At 35.0% G+C, this 9832-nt stretch overlaps 1 pseudogene across 1 annotated transcript; it reads right to left on the bottom strand.

Moving 5' to 3' along the window:
* Positions 1 to 5960: 5960 nt before the first annotated feature.
* LOC104664437 lies at positions 5961 to 6633 on the bottom strand (annotated as a pseudogene). The gene has a single exon (XR_748272.2). The product of XR_748272.2 is annotated as a translationally-controlled tumor protein pseudogene (transcript).
* Positions 6634 to 9832: the final 3199 nt, after the last annotated feature.

Raw genomic sequence — 9832 nt, 5'->3', positions numbered from 1 at the left:
TCAGAAGGAGTAAATACTGGGTAACATGAAATACTGTTTTTCTTAATTTCTTTAAAGTACATGCACCTGTTTTAAGCAAAAAATAAAACATGTATTGTGGAAGTTATAACACAAGTAAACGTAATACATATGACAACTGTCTTAGTCTGTTTCTGTTTCTATAAGAAATACCTGAAGCTGGGTAATTTATAAAGAAAAGAGGTTTACTTGGCCCATGAATCTGCAGACTGGATAAGAAACATGGCAGGGGCAGGGTGGGCAGGGCACCAACATCTACTTCTAATGAGATCCCCAAGCTGCTACCGCTCATGAGAGAAGGGAAAGATGAGGCTGGTGTGTATAGACATCACATGGTGAAAGAGAAAACAAGAGAGCAAAGAGGTTGGTGCCAGACTGTTTTAAACAACTATCTTTTTTTGGGAACTAACAGAACAAGAACTCTCACACATTACCACGAGATGGCACCGAGTCATTCATGAGAGATCTGCCCCCATGACCCAAAAACCTCCCACTAGGACCACCTCCAACATTGGAGATCAAATTTCAACATGAGATTTGGAGGGGTCAAACAAACCAAACCATGGCCACAACTATAATGTAATGTGTGGAGGCTTAACAGACCTACACGTTTACCAAATTCTTAAGTTTTATGTGAAGTAGTATAATCTGAAAGTTAGGTAGATTGGGAAAAGATAGGGAAATACATTGTAATCCTTATAGCTACCTCTTAAAACAAAACTAATTCAAATATATAATAATAAAAATAGCATGGAATTCTTAAAATATTCAATAAATCCAAAAGAGGGCCAGAAATGAGCAATAAACAAAAAATCAGATGAGGTAAACAAATAGAAAAATAGTAAAACAAAATTCAGTCATATAATAAATTATATTAAATGTAAGTGGACTAAATACTCTAATTAAAAGACAAGATCATGAAAATAATAACAAAGCAAGGCCCAACTATATGCACTCAGTAAGAGACATACTTTAAATATAAAGACCCAGGTAGCTGAAAGAAGATAGATAGAAAAAGATGTATTATGCAAATATCAGGCATAAGAAGCCTAGAGTTATTATGTTATCATGAGATAAAATAGACATCAAGAACACAAAATTTATGGGAGATAAAGAGGATTTCCCAATGTGAAAAGTAACAATTTATCAGGAAGACAAAACAATGATAAGTATAGATTTTTCTGATAACAGAGCTTCAAAAACCTATAAAGCAAAAAAGATTTACACAGTCAAATTTACAATCATAGTTGGAGATTTAACATAGCTTTCTCTCTGCCATCTTATTTATCATTGATAGAAAAACTAGATAGGTAATGAGACATAAATTTCTGAGTAACAGTGTCAACCACATTAGCCTAATTGACATTCAAAGAACACTATGCCCAGCAACAGCAGAATACGCATCATTTTTAAGGGCACGTGACCTGTTCACCGCAATAGACCATATGCTGGAGGTAAAACAAGTTTCAATAAAAGGATTGAAATCATACAGAGTGTATTATCTGATCACAATAGAATTGGAAATCAAAAACCAAAGAGATCCAGTAAAATTCCAAAATATTTAGAAATTAAATAACATACTTCTAAAAACTTAATGGATCAAAGATATGGTATAATAAAACAAGTAGATATTTGGTCATTGTTCCCAGAGCATAGAGCTCCTGTAACAGTTGTAATTTACAGTCTTTTGTAAGTTAATGAGGTGACTCATGGAGGGAGAGCCTTAGACGACTTCAAGATGAAAGCCAGTCAATAGAAAAATGAACCACAGGATTAGAGTTAGAATTTTCAGCCCTATTCCCCAACCTCCAGAGTGGGGAGAGGGGCTGGAAATTGAGTTAAATTAACTATAGCCAATGATTCAATCAATGAAGTCTATGTAAGAGGCTTCCATATAAACCCCTAAATGATAGGGTTTAGAAACAAAGTTCTATGTTTCTCCCATCCCCATCCTGTACCTTGCTGTATGCATTTCCTCCATTTAGTTGTTCTTGAGTTATATTCTTTATCATAAACTGGTAAACATAACAAAGCACCTACCTGAATTCTGTGAGTTCTAGCAAATTATCAAACCTGAGGCATGAGTCATGGGAACCACTGAATTTGTGACTATAAATTCTCATGAAGAGAAGTGTGGGCAGCTTGGGGACCCCATTTTTGGCTAGCATCTGAAGTGAGGGCAATCTTGCAGAACTGAGCCCTTGACCTGTGAGATCTGGACTAACCCTGGTTAGTTAGTATAGTTAGTGTCAGTATAGAATCAAAGTGTATTATTGGACACCCATTTGGTGTCAGCGAATTGAAGAATTGGTTGCTGCTGGGAAAATACATGCATTTGGTATCAGAAAAAAAACACAAAAGGAAATCAGAAAATATTTTGAACTGATAATAAATTTATAACGTGCAAAAATGTGGGCTGTCACTAAAGCAGTACTGTACTAGTTTCCTTTTGCTGCTGTAACAAATTACCACAAACTAAGTATCTTAGTTCCATTTTGTGTTGCTATAACAGAATATCATGGACTAAGTAATTTATAATAAACAGAAATTTATTGGCTCATGGTTCTGGAAGCTGGCAAGTCCAAGATTGAGGGACTAGATCTGCAAGGGCCTTCCTACTGCATTATCCCATGGTGGAAAGACAAAGAGATGGTGAGAGAGAAACAAGACGGGGCCAAATTTATCCTTTTATAATGAACCCACTCTCATAATAACATTAATCCACATTAATGGCCATTCTCCCATGGCCTAAACACCTCTTATTAGGACCCACCTTCTGACACTGTTGCATTGGTAATTAAGTTTCCAACACATGCTTTGTGAGGAACACATTCAAACCGTAGCACTGGGTTGCTTTTGAAACACACACACACACACACACACACACACACACACTAATGTGTGCTTTTACAGTTCTGGAGATCAGAATTCTGAAATCAGTCGCACTGGACTAAAGTCAAGGTGTCAGCAGGGCTGCTTCCTTCAAGAAGCTCTGAAGAATCAATTCTCTTGCCTTTTTCCACTTTCAGTGGAAGCCTGTACTTCTTGGCTTGTGGCCCCTTCCTCCATTTTCAAAGTGTATCACTCCAGTCTCTGCTTCATCACAATGCATTCTGCTCTGACTCTTCATGCTTCCCTAAGGATCATTGTAATTACATGAAGCCCACCTTGATAATCCAGAATAATATCCTCATTTCAAAATCTTTAATTTAATTACATACTCAAAGTTTCTTTTGCCACATAAGATACGCACAAATTCCAGGGATTAGGATGTGAAAACATTTGGAGAAGTCATTATTCAGCCTATCACAAGTGCTTAGAGGAAAATGTATAGCATTACATGCTTACTTTAGAAAAAGAAAAACAAACAAAAGCCTGGGTATGGTGGCTCATGCCTGTAATCACAGTGCTTTGGGAGGCCGAGGCAGGAGAATTGCTTGAGCCACAGGTTCAAGACCAACCTGGTCAATGTAGCAAAACTCAGTCTCTACAAAAATAATAATAATAAAAATAAAATAATAAGTTAGCCGGGCATGGTGATACATGACTGCAGTCCCAGTCACTCAGGAGACCAAGATAGGAGGATATCTTGAGCCCAAGAGTTTGAGACTACAGTGAGCTATAATTATGCCACTGTACTCAAGCCTGGGTGACAGAGTGAGATCCTGTAAGAAAAAGAAAGGAGAGGAGAGGAGAGGAGAGGAGAGGAGAGGAGAGGAGAGGAGAGGGGAGGGGAGGGGAGGGGAGGGGAGGGGAGGGGAGGGGAGAAAGAAAAAGAGAAAGAAGGGAGGGAGGGAGGGAAGAAAGAAGGGAGGGAGGGAGGGAGGGAGGGAGGGAAGAAGGAAGGAAGGAAGGGAGGGAGGGAGGAAGGAAGGGAAAGGTCTAAAATCAGTGACCTGATTTCTATTTTAAGAAGCTAGAAAAGAAAGAAATCAAAGTAAATCCAAAGTAAGTAGAAGGAAGAAAATAATAAATATATGGGCAGAAATCAATAAAATAAACAACAAAGAAACAATAGAGAAAATTAACAAAAGTTAACCCTTTAAAAGCTCAACAAAATTAGTATCTTTCTAGCTGTACTGAGCAGGAACAAAAGGGAAACAATACATATTACTAATAGCAGGAATGAAAACGGGAATATCACTACAGATTCTACAGACATTAAAAAAATAATAAACTTTATCAAATATTGTGCACAAATTTTTTTGAAAACTTAGATAAAATACAAAAATTTCTTTTAAAAATTTATCAAAATGGACACAAGAAGAAATGGAAAATCTAATATTTTTATCCTTCATTCTGTTAATGAATCACGTAGTATCATGTTAATTGATTTGCACGTATTGAATCATTCTTGCATTCCAGGGATAAATTCCACTTAGTCATAAGATCTTTTTAAGGTACTGTTGAATTTGGTTTGCTAATATTCTGTTGGAGATTTTTACATTCATATTCATCAGGGATACTGACCTGCAGTTTTCTTGTGGACTCTTTCTCTGACTTTGGTATCAGGGTGATGCTGATCCCATAAAATGAGTTTGGAAGTGTCCTCTACTGTTTTATTTTCTGGATGAGATTAAGAAGAATTTGTGTCAATTTTTAGATGTTTGGTAGTATTCATCTCTTAAGCCATCTGGTCCTGGGTTTGTATTTCTTGGGAGATTTTTTATTACTGATTCAATTTCCTTATTTGTTATTAATCTATTTAGGCTATTTATTCTTCATTCAGTCTTGTGAGGTTGTAGGTTTTTAGGATATCCATTACTTCTAGGCTGTCTAATTTGGTGGTATATAATTGTTCTTACAGTCCCTTATGGTCTTTTTAACATCTATTGTGTCAATTGTAATGTCTTTTCTTTTCTTTTTCTGATTTTATTTATTTGAGTCTTCTCTCATTTTTTTCTTAGTTAAGGGTTTGTTGATTTTATCTTCTCAAAAAACCAATTCTTACTTCTGTTGATTGTTTTCTGTTCTCTATCTTACTTATTTCTATATAATCTTTATTATCTCTTCCTTCAGCTAACTTTGGACTTAGTTTCTTCTTCTTTTTCTAATTCTGTAATGGTAAAGTTAGCTTGTATAGTTGAGATCTTTCTTCTTTTATAATTTAAGCATTTATCAGTACTTCCCTCTTAGTACTGCGTCTTCTGTATCCTGTGAATGTGGCTATGCTGTAATTTCATTTGTCTTGTGGTTATTTTCTAATTGATTTCTTCTTTGACCCAATAGTTCAATAATACGTTGTTTAATTCCCATGTATTTGTGAATTTTCTTGTTTTTCTTTTGTTACTGGTTTCTAGTTTCATTCCATTGTGGTCAGAAAAGATACTTAAAGTGATTTCCATTTTCTTAAGACTTTTAAGACTTGTTTTGTGACCTAGCACGTGATCTATCCTGGAAAATGTTTCATGTGTGCTTGAGAACAATGTACATTCTTTTGCTGCTGGATAGAACGTTCTGTGTATGTCTATTAAGTCCATTTGGTCTACAGTGTTATTTAAGTCTACTATGTCCTCACTGATATTCTGTCTGGATCACCTATCCATTATCAAAAGTGGAGTATTAAAGTCTCCTGCTATTCTTGTACTCCTGCATATTTTTCCCTTTAAATTTGTCAGTGTTTGCTCCATATATGTGCATGCTCTGATGTTGGGTGCATATATTTTTTTAATTTGTGTATCTTTCTATTGACACTTTTTTAATGTAATGATCTTTATCGTTTTTTGTATTTTTTTAACATAAAATCTGCTTTGTCTAAAAGTCACCATCCCTGCTGCCTTTTGGTTACCATTTGCATTAAATCGTATTTTTTCATCCCTTTACTTTCAGCCTATGTGTGTACTTAAATCTCGAGTGAGCCTCTTGTAGACAGCATTTTGTTGGTTTTTTTTTTTTTTGAGTTTAAATGCATTTTATTTTTAGACAACCTACATGTTTTTCTTAAAAACAATGCCTCCACTCCAAATAAATCACGGTCAAAATAAATGAAGAGCTCAAGATGACATCAGTCCCATTTGTCTTAAGTCCTGGTGTTGTGTGGATGACAAGCAGAAGCCAGTTATGATGACAGGTGATAGGTCCAAAGTAATTGCCAAATTTGTTAACATTTTTCCATTTCTAAACCATCCTTAAAGAAAATCATATATGGGGTCACACCATCCTCACAGTAGTCCAATACAGCAACCATGCCATCCAGATTCATGTTTTCACCAATAAAGAACTGGTAGTTTTTGAAATTAACAAATGTGCTTGATTTGTTCTGCAGCCTGTTATAAAAGGTTTTATTCTTTCTGGTCTCTGTTCTTCAAGTTTACCTTTGATTGATTTCATGTAATCTTTGATATACTTCTTGTAGGCTTCTTTTGTAAAACTTGTTTCCTGCAGATGATGGTTCATGACAATATCAACACCAGTGATTACTGTGCTTTCTGTACCTTCGCCCTCGGGGCCTTCAGTGGAGGCATTTCCACCAATGAGCGAGTCATCAATGTTACCTCCTGTCCTACTGACCATCTTCCCCTCCATGTCCAGACACAGCCCGTCCACGATCTCCCGGATCTTGTAGATGTCGCAGAACATCTCATCATGGCTGATGAGGTCCCAGTAGATAATCATGACGGCGACTGAAGGGAGACGATGGCTGCGCAGTGCAGCCTGAGCGGCACTCAGTGGGAGTGGGGAGCAGGCGGAAAAGTGATCTTATCTATTTATTCAGCCACTTTGTATCTTTTGACTGATGAATTCATTAACATTTAAAGTAATTATCAATAGGTAAACACTTATCATTGCCATTTTGTTAGTTGTTTTCTGTTTTGTTGTTCTTTTGTTCCACTTTTCCTCTCTTGCTATCTTCCTTTGTGATTTGAAGATTTTTGTAGTGATATACTTTGATTCGTTTCTCTTTATCTTATTTGTACCTACTGTAGGTTTTTTCTTTGTGTTTTTTCATGAGGCTTAACTAAAACTTCTTATAGTTATAACAGTTTAAGTTTTAATAACAACCTAACTCAAATCACTTATAAAAACTATATTTTCCCTCCTCTACAAACACACTTTATGTTACTGATGTCAAAATTTACCTCTTTTTGTATTGTGTACCCACTAACACATTTTTGTGATCATAATTATTCTTAATACATTTGTCTTTTAACATTTTCACAAAGGTGAAAAGTAATTTATGCATCATTGTCACAGTATTACATTGTTTTGTCTATATATTTACCTTTACCACTAAGATTTACATTATCATATGCTTTTATGTTGCTATTTAGTATCATTTTGTTTCAATTTGAAAAGCTCCCTTAAGTACTTCTTGTAAGGCAGGTCTAGTAGTGATAACCTTCAGTTTTGTTTGTCTGGGAAAGTCTTTATCTCTTCTTCATTTGTAGAGAATAGTTTTGCTGGGTTTAGTATTCTTGGTTGGCAGTTTATTTCTTTCAGCTTTTGACTATATCATCCCACTCTTTACTATTCTGCAACGTTTCTGCTGAAAAATATGCTGATAGTGTTATAGGTGGAATTCCCTGAAGGTAACATGTTGCTTTTCTCTTACTGCCTTCAAAATTATTTCTTTGTCTTTTACTTTTGATACTTTTTAAATTTTTATTTTTATAAGTATACAGTAGGTGTATATATTTATGGGTTACATGAGATATTTTGATACAAGCATGCAATGTATAATAATCACATCAGGATAAATTGGGTATCCACCCCTCAAGCATTTCTCCTTTATTACAAACAATCTAATTATGTTCTTTTAGTTATTTTAAGATGTACAATTAAATTATTTTTCACCTTAATCACCCTGTTGTGCTAGCAAATACTAGGTCTTATTCATTCTTTCTAACTATTTTTTCTACCTATTAACCATCCCCACTCCACCCCATAATCCCCAACACACACTATACTTCCCAGCCCCTGGTAACTATTCTTCTACTTTCTATTCCCATGAATTAAAATTTTTCATTTTTTAGCCCCCACATTATGTGAGAACATGCAAAAATTGTCTTTATGTGCCTGACTTATTTCACTAAATATAATGACCTCCAGTTCAATCTCATTATTTTTAATGGCTGAATAATACCCTGTTGTATATACATACCATTTTGTTTTATCCATTCATCTGTTAATGGACAGTTATGTTGCTTCCAAATCTTGGCTATTATGAATAGTGCTGCAATAAACAGAAGAATGTAGATATCTCTTTGATATACTGATTTCCTTTCTTTTAACTATATACCTAGGAATGGGATTGCTGGATGGTATGATACCTCTATTTTTCAGTTATTTGACCTCCAAACTGTTATCCATAAAGGTTGTACTAATTTACATTCCCACCAACAGTGTACAAGGGTTCTCTTTTCTCCACATCCTTGCCAGCATTTGTTACAGCCTGTCTTTTGAATAAAAGCCATTGTAAGCGGGGTGAAATGATATTCATTGTAGTTTTGATTTGCATTTCTCTGATGATCAATGATGTTGAGCACCTTTTTATATACCTGTTTGCCATTTGTATGTCTTCTTTTGAGAAATGTTTATTCAGATATTTTGCCCATTTTTAATTCAGATTATTAATTTTTTTCCTACAGAGCTGTTTGAGCTCCTTATATATTGTGGTTATGAATCCCTTATCAGATGGGTAGTTTGAAAACACTTTCTCCCATTCTGTGGGTAGTTGCTTTACTTCGTGGATTGTTTCCTTTGCTGTGCAACAGGTTTTTAGCTTGCCATGATTCTATTTGTCCATTTTTGCTTTGGTTCCCTATGCTTGTGGGGTATTAAGAAATCTTTGCTCATTCCAATGTCCTGGAGAGTCTCCCCAGTGTTTTCTTTTAGTGGTTTCATAGTTTGAAGTCTTAGATTTAACTCTTTAATCCATTTTGGCTCAATTTTTTTATATGAGAGATAGGGGACTAGTTTCATTCTTCTGCATATGGATATCCAGTTTTCCCAGCACCATGTATTGAAGAGATTATTCTTTCTCCAATGTATGTTGTTGGCATCTTTGTCAAAAATTAGTTCACTGTAGATATATGGACTTATTTCTGGGTTCTCTGTTTTGTTCCATTGGTCTATGTGTCTCTTTTTATTCCAGTATCATGCTGTTTTTGCTACCATAACTCTGTAGTATAATTTGAATTCAGGTAATGTGAGCCATCCAATTTTTTTCTTTGTGCTCGGGATAGCTTTGACTGTTCTGGTTCCATATAAATTTTAGCCTTACTTTTTCCATTTCTGTGAAAAATGTCATTGATATTCTGATAGGAATTGCATTAAATGTGCAGATTGCTGGGTAGTATGGATATTTTAACAATATTGATTCTTCCAATCCATGAACATCAGATATCTTTCCATTTTTTTGTGTGTCCTCTTCAATTTCTTGCATCAGTGTTTCATAGTTTCATGGTAGATATATTTCACTTCTTTGGTTATGTATAGGTATTTTATTTTATTTGTAGCTATTGTATATGGGCTTACTTGATTTCTTTTTCTGATTGTTCACTGCTGGCACATACATTTTATTAATTTTTGTACATTGATTTTGTATCCTCCAACTTTACTAAATTTATCAGTTCGAATAGTTTTTTGGCAGAATCTAGCTTTTTCCAAACATAAGATCATCTATGAACAAGATCTGTAAACAAAGAAAATTTGCCTTCTTTTCAATTTGTATGCCCTTTATTTCTTTCTGTTGTCTGATTTCTCTAGCTAGAATTTCCAGTACTATGTTAAATAACAGTGGTGAACTTGGACATCCTTGTTGTGCTCCAGATCTTAGAGGAAGGCTTTCAGTATTTCCCCATTCATTATGATA

This window comes from Rhinopithecus roxellana, chromosome 11, assembly GCF_007565055.1.
Source record: "Rhinopithecus roxellana isolate Shanxi Qingling chromosome 11, ASM756505v1, whole genome shotgun sequence".
NCBI classification, from domain to species: Eukaryota; Metazoa; Chordata; class Mammalia; order Primates; family Cercopithecidae; genus Rhinopithecus; species Rhinopithecus roxellana.
The sequence above is the reverse complement of the archived record's forward strand: the minus strand, read 5'-3'. Positions and strand labels throughout refer to the sequence as shown.